General features: G+C 42.5%; 1 protein-coding gene and 1 long non-coding RNA gene across 5 annotated transcripts in view; one reads left to right on the forward strand and one right to left on the reverse strand.

The window, feature by feature from the left end:
• Positions 1-18791, forward strand: part of CTNNA2 (catenin alpha 2) — a 562131-nt gene that overhangs the window by 67778 nt on the left and 475562 nt on the right. The gene's annotated exons all lie outside the window — the stretch shown is intronic.
• Positions 7174-18791, reverse strand: part of LOC307224447 — a 52123-nt gene continuing 40505 nt past the window's right edge. For both annotated transcript variants that reach the window (XR_013842530.1, XR_013842531.1), the window contains exons 2-3: positions 7752-7875; positions 7174-7291 (exon numbers count right to left, since the gene is read on the reverse strand). This is a non-coding gene — a long non-coding RNA (uncharacterized lncRNA). The remainder of the gene's footprint in view (positions 7292-7751; positions 7876-18791) is intronic.

Below are 18791 nucleotides of genomic sequence, written 5' to 3' on the forward strand. Positions count from 1 at the left end.
GCAAATTTAGAACCTCACTGGTTACTGTTAACTCCAGAAAAGTTATGAACTTGCTTAAAAACTTATGGACTTACTTAAAAATTATGAACAAGTACAAAAGCACCAACCCAGAGGTGCCAGCTTGCAAGGGTAATGGGGGGGGGTGCCAATGTTGCACGTGATTTCCTGACATTGCATGCTTGATGTCAGGACGTTGAGAGAAGCTGGGGTGGAGTCAAACGCTGTGGTCGCATGGCTTCAATGGCCGGCAGCTCAACCTTCTGCTCCCTTCTGGCACTGCCACTGGCGGGAGGCTGCTTCCATCTTCCTTCCCCTCTGCAGAAAGAAGAGAAGGAGCTGCTTAGTGTAACTGTGCCACACTCCGCTCTGCACTGCTCCATCCCCTCAACATTGGGTATTGAGGGAGTTCAAAACAGCTCAGGCCCTCAGGAGCTACTGCTCCTTCTATTCCCAGACTCGATGAAATCACACACACATATGTAACACCTAGTGGAGTTCCAAGAGTTAGCAAACGCCTCATTGCTCCAAAATTGTGATTGGCATGCAGAAGGCATTGCTGCCACTATCTTTTAAAGTTACACCACAGTTCTGAAATGGTGAAGCTTTGTTTGATTTGTGTATTACCTGTTTTAACCAGGAGATGCTTTAAGTAGAGGAGCTTGTTCTTCCGCTTCTATTTGCAGATGTCTATCAAGATAGAGATGTCAAACACTTTGAACCTTTTTTCCTCACTGTTTGAAATGTTAGTAAAAAAATCTTTAAACAAAAACTAAACATTGATTCCATTTTCTTAGTGCTTTTGTCAATAGCTGTGTGAATCAAATTCTGTGGAAGCAAGTTCCCCCATATAACGGAAAAATCAATTACATTATAATGCCTGCAAAACTGGCAGTTCAGAAAGTACTATTATGGTTGAGGAAAGTGGGCTGCAGACCAGGTGTTCTCTTCACCTGTTTACTTTGGTTCTCCGCACAAATGCTGCTGTTAGGGCTGAGGGGGATATTGTATTAGGCAGGATTGTGGGATCAAAAATTCAAGTTGAGGCTGAATGGCGCATAAGTTTGGAAATAAATTCAGTTTAAAGTTATGGGCTCCAAATAAATGCATTGAGAACTGGAGTATAAGGTTCTGAAATCAGAAATCATAGTTGAGACCAGGTTGGGACCATTGTTGATCTGTTATCAACATAATATATATGAGAAAATGGGCAGCATATAAATAATTTAAAATATTATTATAAGGTAAGATATAGTGGTATCATGAGCTGTCTGAGTCATAGAATTGTAGAATTGGAAGGGACTCCAAGGGCCATCAAGTCCAAACCACTGCAATGCAGAAATCTCAACCAAAACATCCATGTCACATGGCCATCCAATCTCTGCTTAAAGTCCTTAAATGAAGGACAGTCAGCCACCTTCCGAGGGAATCTGTTCCACTGACAAACAGTTCTTACCATCAGAAAGTTCTTTCTGATGTTTAGTTGGAATGGCCTTTGTTGTAGCTTGAAGCCGTTGGTTTGGGTCCTACCCTCCGGAGCAGGAGAAAACAAGCTTACTCCATCTTCCATGGGACAGCCCTTTATATACTGGAAGATGGCTGTCATATCTCCTCTCAGTCTCCTCTTGTCTGGGCTAACTGCCTCAACCATTCCTCATAAGGCTTGGTTTCCAGGCCCTGCATCATCTTGGTCACTCCCCTCTACACATTTTCCAGCTTTTCAGTATCCTTCTTAAATTGTGGTGCGCAGTGGACATTATTCCAGGTTGGGTCTGACCAAGGCAGAATAGAGTGGTACTATTACTTCTCTTGATCTGGACACTATACTTCTGTTGATTCAGCCTAAAATAATTTGAGTTCCTTGGGCTTCAGCTACTGGGAGCTAGGGCATGCGGCAACTCCATACACAATGGACTACACATCCCTGAACACTGGTCTTGCTAGCTAGGGATAATTCAAAAACAGCTGGACACCTAAGTTTGAGAAACTCTGTGTTAGAGGATAATAGAGCTTATGAGGGTCCCTCATTTCTGCAACGGAGTAGTACTTGAGCAAGTTTCCATATTTTTACCTCAGGGAACTCAAGTTCAAGGCCAGGTTTGTAAGTGGGCAGACATCGACAAGTAAGCATATTAAATTGGCACTCCAAACTGATTTTGTTTTTAGCCTGTAATATTGTCTTTTTAAAATAAATTTTGGCTACATTAGTCACAAATACTGGCGATAAAATGCATCCGTTAGCATTGCTGAGGCTGCTATTAGGAATAGGACTGTGCATTTTGGGTTTCTGAGTGTTACTATATCTCATCAGTAATTTCCTATTCTATGCAGAAATCTTAAAACAATTCTTTTTTGGCCTAGAGTTCCTAGACCATTGCCAGGCTTGGCTTAACACACTTAGAGAGATAGCAACAGCCTGCTGGACTGTCCAGTTTACCAGCTTATTTTCATCTGTCTCAATAAACCCTTTTCCTGACAGGGTTATTACTATAATAATAAATAATAATAATTTATTATTTGTACCCCGCCCATCTGGCTGGGTTTCCCCAGCCACTCTGGGCGGCTTCCAACAGAGATGAAAAATACACTAAAATGTCACATATTAAAAACTTCCCTGAACAGGGCTGCCTTCAGATGTTTTCTGAATGTTAGGTAGTTGTCCATCGCCTTGACATCCGATGGGAGGGCATTCCACAGGGCGGGCGCCACCACCGAGAAGGCCCTCTGCCTGGTTCCCTGCAACTTGGCCTCTCGCAGTGAGGGAACCGCCAGAAGGCCCTCGGAGCTGGACCTCAGTGTCCGGGCAGACCGATGGGGGAGGAGACGCTCCTTCAGATATACTGGACCGAGGCCATTTAGGGCTTTAAAGGTCAGCACCAACACTTTGAATTGTGCTCGGAAACGTACTGGGAGCCAATGTAGGTCTTTCAAGACCGGTGTTATATGGTCTCGGCGGCCACTCCTAGTCACCAGTCTAGCTGCCGCATTCTGGATTAGTTGTAGTTTCCGGGTCACCTTCAAAGGTAGCCCCACGTAGAGCGCATTGCAGTAGTCCAAGCGGGAGATAACCAGAGCATGTACCACTCTGGCGAGACAGTCTGCAGGCAGATAGGGTCTCAGCCTACGTACCAGATGGAGCTGGTAAACAGCTGCCCTGGATACAGATTTGACCTGTGCCTCCATGGACAGCTGTGAGTCCAAAATGACTCCCAGGCTGCGCACCTGGTCCTTCAGGGGCACAGTTACCCCATTCAGGACCAGGGAATCCTCCACACCTGCCCGCCTCCTGTCCCCCAAAAACAGTACTTCTGTCTTGTCAGGATTCAACCTCAATCTGTTAGCCGCCATCCATCCTCCAACCGCTTCCAGACACTCACACAGGACCTTTACCGCCTTCACTGGTTCTGATTTAAAAGAGAGGTAGAGCTGGGTATCATCTGCATACTGATGAACACCCAGCCCAAACCTCCTGATGATCCCTCCCAGCGGCTGCATGTAGATGTTGAAAAGCATGGGGGAGAGGACAGAACCCTGAGGCACCCCACAAGTGAGAGCCCAGGGGTCTGAACACTCATCCCCCACCACCACTTTCTGAACACGGCCCAGGAGGAAGGAGCGGAACCACTGTATGACAGTGCCCCCAGCTCCCAGCCCCTCAAGACGGTCCAGAAGGATGTCATGGTCGATGGTATCAAACGCCGCTGAGAGATCCAGCAGAACTAGGAAACAGCTCTCACCTTTGTCCCTAGCCCGCCGGAGATCATCAACCAGTGCGACCAAGGCAGTTTCAGTCCCATGATGAGGCCTGAATCCCGACTGGAAGGGATCCAAATGGTCCGCTTCTTCCAGGCGTGCCTGGAGTTGTTCAGCAACCACTCGCTCAATCACCTTGCCCAAGAATGGAAGGTTTGAGACTGGGCGATAATTGGCCATCGTGGCCGCATCTAGAGATGGTTTTTTAAGAAGCGGTTTGATAACCGCCTCTTTCAGCGGGTCTGGGAAGGCTCCCTCACGGAGGGAAGCATTCACCACCTCACGAAGCCCATCGCCCAGTCCTTCCCGGCTAGCTTTTATAAGCCAGGATGGGCAAGGATCCAGGAGACAGGTGGTTGGCTTCACTCGTCCAAGCAGCCTGTCCACATCCTCGGAGGTAACAGATTGGAATTGATCCCACACAACTTGACCAGACAGGACTCTAGCACTCTCCCGCCCCGGCCCTGCTCCCACGGTGGAGTCTACTTCTTCCCGAATCTGAGCGATTTTATCTGCAAAAAACTTTGCAAAATCATTGCAGGAGAACATGTGGCCCGTACTGGGCCCCGATGTTACAGGTGGTTCCGCTAAATTGTGAACCACCTGAAAGAGTCTCCTGCTGCTGTTTTCTGCAGATGCAATAGAGGCGGTGAAGAAAGTCTTCTTCGCCGTCGCTATCGCCACTTGGTAGGCTTGACGTTGAGCTCTAACCTGTGTCCGGTCAGATTCAGAATGGGTTATCCGCCACCGGCGCTCTAGCCGTCTCAACGATTGTTTCATTGCCCTCAGATCCGTGGAAAACCACGGGGCTCTCCGGGCTCCATGCAATCGGAGAGGGCGCTTCGGAGCCAAACAGTCAATAGCCCTGGTTAACTCCACATTCCAGCGGGCCACCAGGGAATCGGCTGAAAGGCCATCAACATGGGATAAAGCATCCCCTACCACTCTCTGGAAACCATTTGGATCCATTAAGTGGCAGGGGCGGACCATCCGAATCGGTCCCACCTCCCTGCAGAGGGGATGGGTCGCAGAGAAGTCCAGTTGCACCAGGAAGTGGTCTGACCATGGCACTTCTTTCATTTCACTTTTACTTAGTGTCAGATCACCAACATCCGTAGAGGTAAACACCAGGTCCAAGGCATGTCCGCGGCTATGGGTTGGGCCAGACTTATTCAGGGACAGCCCCATAGAGGCCATGCTTTCCACGAAGTCCCGAGCGGCCCCTTGTAAGGTCGTGTCGGCATGGATGTTAAAATCCCCTAGGACGACCAAGCTAGGTGTCTCCAGGAGAACATCCGCCACGACCTGAAGCAGCTCGGGCAGGGAATCCTTGGTGCAGCGGGGAGGTCGGTACACCAAAAGGAATCCTGTACTGCCCCTATTGCCCAACTTCCAGAACATGCACTCAGAAAACTGGGTCTTCCCAATAGGACGCCTGGTGCAAACTAATGACTTCCTAAAAATCACTGCAACCCCCCCTCCCCGCCCACATGACCTGGGTTGCTGTGCGTAAGAGAAACCTGGTGGACAAGCAGCGGCAAGGACAGGCCCATCTGCTTCATCCAACCAAGTCTCTGTTACACATGCCAGGTCAAGTCCTCCATCCATGATCAACTCATGGATGGCAGTGGTCTTATGAATCATTGACCTGGCATTGCACAGCAACACTTTCAGGTCATGTGGGTATCCCTTGCTGATTCTAGTATTCATCCGGTCAGGGCCAGACCCGGAGGCAGGGATAGTCCTCAGACAACGACTAAACCTGCCTCCTCTGTAATGACATGGTCTGGTCTTAGCGTACCTCCTCCTCCTACCCATGATCACTGAGATCGGTTGTCCCAGTGCATTCCCCCCCCGTGAAACATATCCCAGCCATTTTGTGGGCTGGGGCCCATTCCCCGGCAGCCCTGACCCCTCCCCTTAAGAACCAAATAACCCCTTTAAAAAACAACAACAAAAAACAACAACAACACAAATAAAACAATACAAACAAAAAACAATAAAAATTATAAAAATTACAAAAACATAAAATCAAACAAATTCCCAGGCCCAATAAACATCCACCACCCCCCACATACAAAAAATTCAAAATAAATTTTTTTAAAAAACATTTTAAAAGCACTCTGCACCCCTCCAGCAGTAAAAATACTATAGTATTACTATGCCCACCAACCAGTGCCATCATGTTTTGTGCCCAGAAGACCCATTGTTGCTACTAGGAATCTTTTTTGCTTATTGCGTGCCATTTCCTTCCATATAGAGAAGCAAAAGTTTTGTTCTCCCACTCTTTTCCTCCCCCTGCCCTTGAATAGCTGGAATATGGGAAGAGAAAAAGCTTTGTTGCCTTACTGTCAACAAAGTGCTGCCTTGTAAATGGAAAGGGCTACATAAGCAATGTCTGTTCTGTGGTGTTCCTATGTGGGAATCTGTAATGTATTAAAATAAAGGTAAAGGACCCCTGATAGTTAAGTCCAGTCGCAGACGACTCTGGGGTTGCGGTGCTCATCTCACTTTACTGGCTGAGGGAGCCGACGTTTGTCCGCAGACAGTTTTTCCGGGTCATGTGGCCAGCGTGACTAAGCCGCTTCTGACGAAACCAGAGCAGTGCACAGAAATGCCGTTTACCTTCCCGCCGGAGTGGTACCTATTTATCTACTCGCGGTTTTTGGCATGCTTTCAAACTGCTAGGTTGGCAGGCGCTGGTACTGAACAACGAGAGTTCACTCCATCGCGAGGATTTGAACTGCCAACCTTCTGATCGGCAAGCTCAAGGCTCAGTGGTTTACACCACAGCGCCACCCATGTCCCTCTGTAATGTATTAAGAGGTCCTTAATGAGTATTTTGGGGTTAGTCATTGCCTCTCTGCTTTATTTTCTTCTCTTTAAGCATGTTGAATCATGTGGAAAGCAGTGTTCATCATTTATATAACACTACTTAAAGCATTAGGGACGTGGATGGTGCTGTGGGTTAAACTACAGAGCCTAGGGCTTGCCGATCAGAAGGTCGGCGGTTCGAATCCCCATGATGGGGTGAACTCTTGTTGCTTGGGCCCTGCTCCTGCCAACCTAGCAGTTCGAAAGCACGTCAAAGTGCAAGTAGATCAATAGGTACCACTCCGGCGGGAAGGTAAACAGCATTTCCGTGCGCTGCTCCGGTTCGCCAGAAGCAGCTTAGCCATGCTGGCCACATGACCCGGAAGCTGTACACCGGCTCCCTCAGCCTGTAAAGCAAGATGAGTGCCACAACCCCAGAGTCGTCCGCGACTGGACCTAATGGTCAGGGATCCCTTTACCTTTACTCAAAGCATTATCTCAGTAACAGTAGGTAGCCGAATGTTATTACCCCAATATTGCCATGTGGGGTGAGCTTAGGGAGAGGCTGTGCCTTATTTGGGAGATGAATGAATTAAGGATTCTATATGAGAATGCGTAGTAGTTTTATTAATAATGATTAACAATAGTAAATGATTAAGTAAATTGTATATTACATCTTTTTCCTCTTCTGCAGCTGTACAATCATAGATAGGTCTGAAAATTCTGTCTGAAATGAAAACGAAATAACAGTGAGGCAAGAAGGAATAAAGCAAAGGACTCGAGGTTTTTTTATTTTATGATTTCCTCTGGTATCTCTAGGGACTCTTTGAAATCAAGTAAACGAACTGTTCTGTGGATGGTAGATGTGAAAAAAGGAAAAGAAAAGAAGCATTACAAAAAGGAAATACATTTAAGTGCCAACTCATTTTAAGGAAGTTTTATTGCTTAAAGAATGCATTGAAATCCATTTTAAATTAGGATATGTGTTCATTTGAACAGATGCTGTCTTTTTTATATATATTTTTAAAAACGAGCTTATTTGGTGGGTAAAAGAAAAATGCTCTCACTGTATGAGTAAATGTAAATCCGAGATTACCCAAAAGATTTATTTAAATCTGTTGCCAGATTTATTTTTTGTTTTTGCTGATGCACTCTTAACACTAAAACATCCAAGCTAAATGCCTTACATTATTCATTCAGTTACCTCAATGAATCTTGGGCAGCCTCAATAATGTAGACCAATACATGTAGCGAGGCCTTGGCAGTTTGACAACATCTCAGTGGATCTGAACAACCCAGCTGGTTTGCATCCTACAATACAGATTTTTTGAAAGGGTCTCAGATATAGTTGTTGTTGTTGTTTTTTATTAAATTTCTATACTGCCCTTCATACTAAGATCAATTTTTACAATATATATATATATATATATATATATATATATATATATATATATATATATAAAATACATATCATAATTAGGCACACATGTACAAGTAGACATATTTAGTCAGAATCAGGTGTGTGTGTTACGAAACAGACACCCACACCTGCAACATACTGTTAGTCATGCAAATGTGTTATAAAATGCATTGGGCCACATTTTAGCTGCTGCTACATTGTGAAGGAACCTTTGATCTTGGGATTCTTATACAGTATGTGTGCAGCAAGAGTGCAGTCCTTCACGAGCCTTTCTCCAGATCTTTGAAAGCTAGTTTTGCCATGAGTCAGAGAGGGCACTGAGTCTAGCAAGCCAGAAATCCCCCAAGGGGCAGACTCCTCCATGAAATTATTGTCGGTTGTGATATCGGATTAAGAATGAAATCAAGGAAACATCCAGAAGAGGAAATGTTATAGTAATGCATGACTTCAATTATCTTCACATAATCTGGCTACATATGGACAATTCTCTAGTAACTCATAGTATTTATCACATTTCCTTAAAGGCAGAACCCTGAAATTCACTTCAAATTTTGCTTTAGTGGAGATTTTGGTAGCAACTTTAGGTGAGATAGTGAGCCTGGCAGCTACCACCTGTCAATTACTTTGCCAGCCTGCAAATACTGAAAATAAGGAGCTGTAGTTGATTAACTTTCTCAGTGTGCATTGAGTCAATCTCAACATATACCAGAGCATTTAACTGACAAAATAAATAGCATATGATGATTACTTTTAACATCTTGCTACCCTATCCAAATGGGCCAGTCATTATTTGGAATGGCGAGGCTGCTTTTGATTAGGCATTTTCCTTGTATAGTCCAGCTTAAAACAAGGCCCATTTTAAAAACAAATAAATGGTAGCATATCCACAGCTTATACTTTTTAATAAGACACAGGAATTGCTATGTGCTGCTAATTTCTTCAACATTTCTGGTCTTCTGAATATTGTAATAGGTTAAAAGGAAAGTGATAAGAAAACTTTGTTCCCGGGGCTTAATTAGAATAAAGGATGATAAATAAAATGAATTTATACTGTTATGACAAGTAACTCAATATAGCCTTTCCCCATCTCAATAGAGTTCTACTGCTTCTGACAACAGTGACTAGATATTTCAGAATGTGCAACTTGCACACTTTTATAATTGACTGTATGTCCCGTGCAGTGTTTTTGCCTTGTGACTTGTAGTATCTCTGCTAAATATCTTGTCATGCAGATACTGACTCTGTATTGTTCCATTTCTGTTATTCAAAACCCTTCCCAATTATTCTTACCATCTGTTCACTAATAGATTTTCAGTGATAGATTTTCTCAGCTCAATTAACATAGTACTAAATATATTCTGCTAGTTCCTTGATAATGTAATGAAATTGACTGATCAATATATTATACTTTTATTTGCATGTTTCAGTTCCCTAGGGATGTATTGGCTGGGGCTGTAGGGTGTGGTGGTTCAAAACATTTGGAAGGTGCCAGGTTGGTGGAGACTGCCCTGTATCTATTTTGCTATTCCTATAACCTGTAGTATAGAAATGCTGCTAGTAATCAAATCAAATAACATAAATTGAACATTTTTTCTTGATGCAATATGGAACCTTTTATTCTTGGGACTCCTTGTGTCTCTTGTTTATATCAGCTATAGGTTTTTTGTTTCTGCATCTGTTTCTTATTATTCTTATTTGATTGATTTATATACCACCCTTTATCCAAAGATCCCAGCTCTCTACTCTCTTTTCTTACAATGGTACTCTGCACTTACCTGTCTGCGTCTTATCACAAATATTCAGATAACCAACTTTATCATTTCTCCTTGTGAATGTAACATCCCATACCAACCTTGGTTTGGTTTGGTTTTTTGGTGTTTGTCTCATGAAGTTCTGTTTCATTGTTTGGTTTACATGGAAAAAATTCAGTAAAAATACTTTTTTTAAAGTCTTGGGTTTTATATATTTATTAATTAAAAGATTTCAACACCACTTTCCATTTACAGAAAGAAATGCCAAAGTGATTTACAGTAATAAAACAGACAAATTAAACAAAAATAATGGGCTTTTGGAATACATTCATTGTGGAATGAAGGAAGAGAATATTAAATAGTGGGAAATGACATTAATTAAAAAGGAGGGATGTTGTAACATGTTTGTATTGTATGTTACATATGGGATGGTTGCGTTTTTCATGTGCCAATTCAGAACAACTTTTTGAAAGCTATGGATAATTCATTTTTTGAAATATCAACTGGTGGACATTGTCTTCTATAATAATAAGCAGCTGTTTTTTAATGAAACATTTTGTGTGTGCCTCCTCCCACTCCATATTCAACCCCAAACTGACATATTAATCAGCATAGACAATATGGACCTATCTTATATATTCTGCCTTCACGATACATCCACATCTTCTAAATTTGATTTGCAAAAGCTTGCATAACTATGCTTCTAGAATGAAATATTATCATTTTGTTTACTTGAAGGGTTGCGGAAATAATTACATGTGATAAACCTTTCTAATTGAAAGAAGCAACCAGTGAAGATTTGTTGATGCAGTGCAAATGTTACTTCTGGTTTTAGGAAAGTTAGCATATTAAATCCCTATGTGTGGAGAGCCTTGTTTCCCTCACCTGATGTTGATTTAAAGTCTGAATGGCTCTTTACCAATTTAGAATGATGCACAAGAGGATTTTGTGAATTGACTTTTTAGGCTGATCTGAATGCTGCCTTGAATTTTAGTTCTGCCTTTCCACTTGAGAATTAATTAAATCTCCTTATTGTTTTAACTGTGAAAAGAAGTCTTCATTATTGGAACAAATCTCACAGTTAATAATATTTAAGCTTATCTTTTAGGTGCAATACCCAAGTGCCCAGTAAATGTAAATTTTACTTTTGCTGTTTTACTGAGCTATGTTGACCTTTTGCTGTTCTTGCTTATTGAAAAAAGAGAGTCTCTAAACACTGTATCAGAAAGTTTCACATAGCAACGGCTCAAACTGAGTTGGAAAGTCAATCTTGCATTGTTATCCATTGAGTACAAACCATTTCCCTTATTCAGAATTGTTGGTTAGAGACAACAACAACAACAAGAACAACAATTTTATTTATGCCCCACCCTAACCTGGGGAGAAAACAGTAAAGACCTGATGAGGAGAGCACAGCAGAGGTTATATTTTCTGAGAATCCTCTGGAAAAATAAACTCTCAAAGGACCTGTTGATGGCATTTTACCATTGTACTGTTGAGAGTGTATTAACTTATGGTCTCTGTGTGTGGTTTGGGAGCTGCACGGTCAGGGAAAAACCAATGTAATTGGAAATCGACATTGTTTATACATTATGTATTGATATTTATTTAGTTTTCTTTTTTGTGTGTGTTGGGGTTTTTTACAACTGTTGTAACCGTTGATTTGTTCTTTTTGGTGATCTAATGTGAAAATTAATAAAAAGAATTAAAGGAGGGGGAAAAACCAATGTTGTCCAGGGTTGTAAAGACTGCAGAGAGAATAATTGGGTGCAGTCTTCCCACCTTGGATCAAATCTATGTTTCCAGGTGTCATAAGAAAGCTGCAGGATAGTGTGCACCCCAGAAATGATCTCTTTCAGCTTCTGCCTTCTGGAAGAAGGTACAGGGTTATAAAGACTGGGACTAGCCGCCTGAGAAACAGTTTCTATCCAAATGCGATTTTGGTTTTAAACACAGTGTAAGGTAGTCTCTATGGGAGTATATTGTATTTAATTATGGGGTATCAGCGTTTTTAGGAGGTTAACCAGTCTGGGATAGCTGGGATAGCAGGCTTGTTGGTTTTTGAATGTCTGGTGTAGATTTTTTCAATTTCGTTGTTCTGTATGGGACAATGACAATAAAAATTATCATATCGTATCGTACCCATCTGGCTGGGTTTCCCCAGCCTCTCTAGAATTTGGCCCTACTCCTTTCCCACTGGGTGCTCCACCACCCTCTCCCCTGCCACCCTAATCCCTCTGCTCTCCTCCCTTAGCTTAGTGTCCAGCAGCAGGAAGGGGCTGTTTTCCCCTTTTATTCACCTTTAGTTGGGTGTATGTGTTGTGTGGAGCCATCACTATCTGATTCTCAGCACTCTTGGAAGCTGAGGATGGCAGGCCCAGATAGAATCTCAACACTGGGTTCTTTGCTATGCAGTGCTCCTACTTAAATAAATCTGAAAGGGAAAGAAAGAATGGGACCCCATCAACCCTAGTCACTCTCCTAGTCAACATCAAGTGGTGGAAATAGAAGGAGGGGGTCCTTTAGCACCATTTAGTCTTCCAAATGGGACGCGGGTGGCACTGTGGGTAAAACCTCAGCGCCTAGGGCTTGCCGATCGCGTGGTCGGCGGTTCGAATCCCCGCGGCGGGGTGAGCTCCCATCTTTCGGTCCCAGCTCCTGCCCACCTAGCAGTTCGAAAGCACCTCTAAGTGCAAGTAGATAAATAGGTACCGCTTTATAGCGGGAAGCTGCGCTGGTGCCGGCTTGCCAGAGCAGCTTCGTTACGCTGGCCACGTGACCCGGAAGTGTCTCCGGACAGTGCTGGCCCCCAGCCTCTTAAGTGAGATGGGCGCACAACCCTAGAGTCGGACACGACTGGCCCGTACGGGCAGGGGTACCTTTACCTTTACCTTTACCTTTACCTTAGTCTTCCAAATGCATCTTGGAAAGGTGGTGTTCATGGCCCGGGCTTCATCAGGCACTTTGCTGTGCAGTCTGCCTGCCTAACTAAAGGTTAAAGGGGGGGGGGGAGGAAGGTGCAGAAAAACATGCACTGACTGGCGGGAGCCCTGGAATATAGCAGTTGCTAATGTTGTGCCTGTTTCTTCCTGTGCTGCCTGCAGTTTCTGCTTTTGTCAATCTGCTATTGCTTTCTGTTCCGCAGCTTCAGCTTTTGTAGCTGGAGTCAGTTAGGGACCTGCCCTCTCAAGCCAGGTGGAAAAGGCATGCTAGGCAGGTCTCCAAGAACTCACAGCCAAGATTTAAATTTAAATGGCAAATTTGAGAAGGCTTAAGTATGTGGTGAACTGAGAATAGGAATTATTCTGTAAGTAGGTCAGAGCTGGCAACAGAATCCAGAAGCAGAGCAGGATCTCCTGAATTAGCATCCCCCCCCCAAAAAAAAAATAAAAAAATTGGACCTTTCTTTCCGATGAAGGTAGAAGAAATAACTTTAGAGATATTAGTGTGAGGGAGGGAAGCTTCTTCTGAAAATCTAAAGTTATGTGCTAATCTGAGGGCTGCCTTTTAAAAAATGTCTTTTTTTCTTTTGATGGTAAGAGCCACTCTGTGTGGCTAGAAAGCCTTGCTGTCACCATGCATGCTCAAAATCTGCAAACAAATGCCCTCGGGAGCAACAGGGCTGCCCTATCCTGGAAGGAAAGAGAGTAACCAATTAGAGATCAGATTACATTTAATCAAAAATTGCTATGCAGAAGCTGAAGCATTGTGAGTTCAGTATTACGATCCCCATATGGCAGCTGGGGCATAGGGAATAGTGGTTTTTCTATAGTAACCTAGCAGAGGACAAATTTGAGCCAGGAACTCTTTCATCAGGTAAATGTACCTGTTTTCTCTTGGCTTTTGCCTGGACATTAATACCAGTTCCTGGACTTCCTGGTTACTGTGATTTATATTTTAATTTTATTTTATTGTGATATTTTGCTGTGGTTTTATTTGTTTGTGAACTGTCTTGGTGTTTGAAATAGAAGGCAGTATATTAATTGTTCGTATAAAACAATAAATAAATAATAGCTCTACCAACTGTTGGCAGCCATTTTTAGGTCACATCCAAACATTTGTGAAAATAGTGCAGCATTCTAAACTCCTGCAGAAGTCTAATGCTTCCCCCCCCCCCCCCGCTTCTCCCTGTGAATTTGATTGGTGAAAATGTAACAGGACAGGGATGAAAAGGTTACACGTGTTTCCTTTCACCCTTCTGAAATCGTACTTTACAAAAATGAAGTAGGTTTTATAAAGGTGATTAATTTGAGAAAGTTGACCAAATGTGAAAAAATAAACTGCATTTCTTCTCAGCTATAATTACTTACAATGAAATGTTGAACAGATAACTTAAAAAGGACAGTTAAGTACTGTATTCGGCTTTATTGATAATCTGTCTTCACAGAGAGCAAATGGCAAACAGGAAAAAGAGACATTATGTTTAATTAGCTAAATTAAATACCTGTCCAATTATTTCTAGTTTGGCAGAAAACATATTGTAATATGATACACAAGACACTAAAATAAGACACTTTAAAAAGAACTGTAATGGTATGCAACAACGGCAGCAAGGATACTTATCGCTAAGAGCTGGAAAACTCAAGATCTACCCACACTGGAAGAGTGGCAGATGCAGCTGATGGACTATATGCAACTGGCCGAGATGACTGGCAGAATTCGAGACCTGGGAGAAGAGAGGGTTGAAGAAGACTGGAAGAAATTCAAGATTTATTTACAAAAGTATTGTAATTTGGTTGAATGCTAAGAAGGATGCTAGATCATAAATAATTGCCTACCATTGAATTAGATTTGAATTTGACGATAAGTGAGATTGAGGAAAATATAAAATTTTTGGAGAATTATTAGATTAAATTAATTGAATGAGATATAAGAATGTAAACAAGATGATAAATTGCTGGAAAAAGTTTATAATGATGTAAGTGGGAGCGGGAGACGTGAGGGAGTCCAAAGAAGCTTTGAAAATATGTTATGATACATGTCATATTGTGTATTATTTTTGCATTTTGTATTTAAAAAATCTCAATAAATATTTATAAAAAAATAATAATAAAAAGAACTGTAATGATCTGACGTAAAAGGGTATCATAATTTTATCTTTTTAAAGATATTTGAAACTAAACTTAAGGTTTAGTTAAGCATTGCTGTTTGTATCAGCGAAGTTTAGACTTTGCACACTTTATCAGCTAAGAATGTGAACTTCAGATGCAAAATGATTCAGCTAATTTACACTATTGCTGTCAAGCATCATAGGAAATCTGAATCAGTTTGGAACAGTAGTCTGTTTCCAAAGGATGGGTTTTTAGCCACCAGAGTAAGAAGATGCACAGGTGCTGTCACAGCTATCCCACCTGGTGTGCCCTCCTCTGAGAAAGCAACAGAGGAGATGGAGATCCAACTGCAGAGGCAATGGGTGAACCTAGTGGGTGGGGAGGAGATTCTGCCCAAGCGGGATGGAACTCTGTGACCATCAGCTGCTGCATGGGGAAATTCAATACAGTGGTACCTCTGGTTACGAACTCAATGCATTCCGGAGGTCCGTTTTTAACCCGAAACCGTTTTTAACATGAGACACACTTTTGCTAATGGGGCCTCCTGCTGCTGCCACACCGCTGGCACACGACTTCCACTCGCATCCCAGGGCAAAGTTCGCTACTAGAAGCATCTACTTCCAGGTTAGTGGAGCTTGTTACCCGAAGCGTTCGTAAGGAGGACGGTACGTAACCCGAGGTTCCACTGTAGTGCAACCCAGTTTCCATGGAAAACTCACTGGTGTGCCCGAACCAGGTAGGATTGAACTCTGTGGGTAACGTCTGGGGGAGTTAAGAGGACACTTAATGTCAAGTAAGGAGAGGGAAAGGCCATAGATAGACATCCATGTGGATAAACTGGTTTCAGAAGAGAAAGTAGACTAAATTGCTCTGGCCAGGAGCAATGTAGCTATCTTCCTTGAGGAATTAGAGATGTGGAAATACAGAAGAGGAGGAGGGAAAAAAGAACCAGTGAACAGATTTCCTGTCCTAGCTTGAAGGTCAGAAACTTTATCAGCTTCATTATTGGTGTTCAGTTCCTTTGTCCTATGGAGATAATGCAATATTATTAAACAGGGTGGTTAGGGTCACTTTAATATTTAAAGTGTTGCTTTAAAATATTAGGCTATTGCATATGTAGTTAAATAACACTATGCTATCTAATTGGAGTACAATGAAGTACAGACACAGCAACAAGGTCCCAAGTTGACAGCTTTACTGTCTAATAGGCTGATGTTGGAAACAAAGAGGCCCTTTGGGGCCAAGTGATAGAAAATGAGTGTGTTGCTTTCAGCTCTGGAAAATGTTGAGAATGTTTTGCATGTGAGCATTTGTACTGCGTAATAGATAGACTTCATTAATTTCATAGCCAGTATCCTGTACTCACATTAATTAAAAATGAAGCATCATTTGGAAAAACTGTAGCATGAACTGTATGGATTGTAGTGGTGGCATTCTGATTATGAGAAGCTTCTGTAGAAGCTTCATGCTGGGCCTACTGAAGGATTCTTGCCCCATCCAAACTTGTCTGTGCATTTGTGTGTATGAGAACATTGTGCATGTATCTATGGGCATGCAGTTCCTCCCTGCAACTCATCTGGATTTGACACTCCTGTTTTAAAACCATATTGTTATAGATAAAGTAAAGGTAAAGGGACCCCTGACAGTTAAGTCCAGTCGCGGACGACTCTGGGGTTGCTGTGCTCATCTCGCTTTACTGGCCGAGGGAGCCGGTGTTTATCCGCAGACAGCTTCTGGGTCATGTGGCCAGCATAACTAAGCCACTTCTGGCAAACCAGAGCAGCGCACGGAAACACCATTTACCTTTTCGCCGGAGCGGTACCTATTTATCTACTTGCACTTTGATGTGCTTTCGAACTGCTAGGTTGGCAGGAGCTGTGACCGAGCAATGGGAGCTCACCCCGTAGTGGGAATTTGAACCACCAACCTTCTGATCAGCAAGCCCAAGTCTCCGTGGTTAGACCACAGCGCCACCCATGTTCCTTATTATTTTATTATTTTTAAATGAATGCATTTCAAGAGGATTTGATCCTTTTCTGTAATACCTCATAGTTACAGCATTGTTATCAGGCAGATTTTTGTAAGCAAAAGCATTTGTGCCTTTTGCATGCACTTTTGTGGGTTAGGACGTTTAATTGCATGTAAAAGTGCCACATAAATTTCATAACATTGTATAGAATCCATCACTTGGCCAAGACAACTTTGCTTCCTTTCCTATCAACCTCTTCCCCAGTGCTTCCTTTAATTTTACTTTTATACTTGAGTTGAGAAGAAGTGCAAAGCTCACATATTTGATTGTTATCCAAGGGCCAGGGTGTCTGATCCTCAATAATTTTTAAGGAGCCACTTGAGTGAGCCTCCTGATTTATTGCAACCCACTAAAGAAGAGCTTCTTCCAACTTCCTTCCACCATGGAATAAGCAATATTTACTCTGACAGGGAAGGTGTCCCATCCCCCGTCCCCCCGTGGCATAGAACCCCACAACTCACTGGTCTCTTCCCTGTGGTTATCCTCCTCCTTATCCCATCTCACCACTGGCAGAGCCTTAGTTTCACTCTCTATCCCTTCTCCTCTCTCCAGGGCACCTTCATCACCCTGCTAGTCCCTGGCATTTACTTTGAAATATATCTTTTGAGATAGTGTAATTGAAATGTCATTGAAATGTTAGTAGTATTGGTTGATTTATGAAAGTACAGTGGTACCTCGGGTTACAGACGCTTCAGGTTACAGACACTTCAGATTACAGACTCCGCTACCCCAGAAATAGTACCTCGGGTTAAGAACTTTGCTTCAAGATGAGAACAGAAATGGTTTTCTAGTGGTGCGGCGGCAGCGGGATGCCCCATTAGCTAAAGTGGTACCTCAGTTTCAGGTTAAAAACAGACCTCCAAAATGAATTAAGTTCTTAACCCGAGGTACCACTGTATGGATATGGGTAATGTTTATAGCTAAAATACCATTCAGTGTAGTAGTGACAAGAAAATGGATTTGGCCAGAACAGCTCACACAGTTTCCTATAGGCAGCATGAGAGAAGAAAGGGTGCTAGAAAAATGAGGCAAAGAATCTAATTCAGAGTTCTGGTTTGTTTGCTTTGAAGGTGACCAGGTGCTTTTCAGTGACCATGTGCAATTGGCCACAGATGCTGTCTGGGATGAAATATCATTCCAGGCCAATGAAGTTGCCTGTCTATCCTCCTGACAGCTACCAAACGGAATGTTTGACTCTGTTGAGATCAATGAAAAATCCAGTACTTGGAAAATAAACCATTTGAAGAATGGACTCAGAAGTCCCAAATACAACTTGCATGCTTTTCCATATTTTATCCCTGGCCCTCACCAAAATATGAGGGTTCTGAAAAGCTGCGCTTTGAGGGATGCTACTAGTAAAATCAGTCAGGCAACAAGATAGTGCATTCAAGTGGAATGCTAGCATTACATCTAAAAGGGATAAAGTCTTTATACTAAAATGTCAAGGCTGCGTTTTATTCAGGTCATTGACTGTTTCCAGCAGCTCAATGATATATAAGAATTTTAAGAAGAGTGAGAAGAATACACAGTCATTTATGGTTTGTTGTAAATGGCACTATGTCTCTGTGTGGTGGTGGGGATATTTATATCAATGCTGAGTAGTATTGCTGCAAACTAAAACTATTGCAGAAATTCTATTTTTATGTAATAGTCGATTTCCTTTTAGTTATCTCTCTCTCTCTTACTTTTAACTGTGGGCTAATTCATACAACCAGGTGTACTAGTTATAAGCTCCCTTTCCATTCCTGCAACTTATGGCAACGTAATGTGCATTGTGTCTCTGTGTGGGAGGAAGCACTTGCATAACTGCACCGGAGATTCAGAAATGAGTATGGAAGTTCCAGTTTTGTGTTAAATTAGAAGCAAACTATAAAACAGTTTCTTTCATTTTTCAATGTTGGGTGTTCTTTCATTTTGCTTTTTGTTTTGCTTCAGTGCTCTTTTCAAAAATATTTTAGTCAGTTGACTGAATCCTG

The sequence above is a fragment of the Podarcis cretensis genome, assembly GCF_951804945.1.
Source record: "Podarcis cretensis genome assembly, chromosome: 9".
Classification (NCBI taxonomy): domain Eukaryota; kingdom Metazoa; phylum Chordata; class Lepidosauria; order Squamata; family Lacertidae; genus Podarcis; species Podarcis cretensis.